Source organism: Ipomoea nil, unplaced genomic scaffold (genome assembly GCF_001879475.1).
Source record: "Ipomoea nil cultivar Tokyo-kokei standard unplaced genomic scaffold, Asagao_1.1 scaffold0455, whole genome shotgun sequence".
NCBI lineage: Eukaryota > Viridiplantae > Streptophyta > Magnoliopsida > Solanales > Convolvulaceae > Ipomoea > Ipomoea nil.
The window spans coordinates 432,810-434,613 of NW_017616883.1; positions in this window are offsets into that span (position 1 = coordinate 432,810).

The window sequence follows — 1,804 nt, forward strand, 5'->3', positions numbered from 1 at the left end:
TTGATGGTTCGAGCAGCTAGTGCGAAGCTGTGGTGGAACTTTCGCATAGAGCACACTCTTTGGTTAGACTTTATGAGAGTTAAGTATTATAGTCGGGTTCACACGGTCGCTATGGTGGCCCGGTATTCAGATTCACACACTTGGAAGCGAATGCTAGCAGTTCGCGATGACATAGAGCGGGTGCTAACCTGGCGCTTGTTCCAGGGCCGGGTTAATTTTTGGTGGGATAACTGGTCAGGTTTGGGGCCGCTCGGCAAGTTGTTTCCTTTCCCAAGGGCTTCTTACTCCCGGGAGATGCTCTTAGATTACATACATGATGGTACACTTGGTTTGGCTGGCCATATATGCCGGGGTCACTGTGGACGTATCCCGAATGGGCCAAGGAGCCCGGGATATCCCGCTTTGGACTGCAGCTTCTGACGTTATGTTTTCTTATGCCTCGGGTAAGGCTTGTTAGGCCTGTTTTTCCCATTGCACCGGACCCTCTTCTAGCTAAGTGTTGGCGTAAGCACCTTCCTTTTAAGGTGTCTTTCCTGGCTTGGAGAGTGCTCCGAGGGCGGATACCCACGGATGATGCCTTGTCTCGGTTGGGGCATGTGCTCGTGTCGAGATGTAGGTATTTCCAGCCCCAGCTTCTTAGATTATTGCACATGTTTTTTATGATGGGGAAATAGCAAAAGCTGTCTGTAGCTATATTCTGGCGTCCCTAGGCCTACAGTCGCGGCACCAGAGTCTTAGGACATTGGTGGCTGGCTTGGGTTGTGGAGGGACGCGTAATCCTTTATTTTCTTTTGTTGTTAACAGGTTGCCTTGCTTGGTGATGTGGGAGCTATGGAAACACCGTAACGGGTATATGCATGGGCATGGCGCCCCAAGTGTTGCACGAGTGATATTCGGGGTGGCTAGAGGGGTTGCGGAATGCTTGTTCAGGCGTTGACCTATGCAGCATATGTTGGAGTCTACGGTGGCGGAGCTGGGAAGCTATCTTGATGTCTCGATCCGGCCACCGTGGGCGATAGATGATGTGGTATCCCGGCTCCGTTGAAATACAATACATATAGATATATACATAGTTATACGAAAAACCATTTCGAAGCATGAAGATATACCATAAGAGACTCTAGCTTTCAAAACAGGGAATAGACTCAACAGATAGAGCTTAGCACAAACAACGGACATAATCGAGCATAAACAATTCACAAGCAAAGGGAAATAGGCAAGGCAGATAAAGATAAGCACAGTTAATATCCATAACCCAACATATACGATTCCCGGCATAAATCCCAAAGTCACCTCCCGAGACATTCATAACAACAACTCATACATATCTCATCACATAGCACACTTTGTTGGCGCCACAGGACCAATCGCATGCCCATACATGAGGGTCAGCGCATATAGCTCTGACACGGCCCCGCAGCACCCTGCCCCGTATCGCAACACGGAGGGGTCGATCGCAACCGACCGATGAACCGCAGCTCATCATAGTTTGATCGCAACCAAACAGTGGACCGTAGCCCAAGAGTATGTCATCTGACCGCAGGCAGGAAATATGAACCGCAACTCATGTAGAAACGCTAGATTGCAACCAAACGGTGGACCGCAGCCCTATATAATATTTATATACCTGGACGCCGCGCGAGTGCCCAAGGTGGCCTCGATTGCTGCCACCCTCTGATCTAGTGCGCGTGTCGTACGGATCAAGGATGAGAACCCTTCCTCCATGATTTGGTTTTGCCGGTTGAGTTGTGCAAGTATGCGCTCATTGATCGAGTCCTCGTTTTGCTCCCTTGGGTTCCCTCCC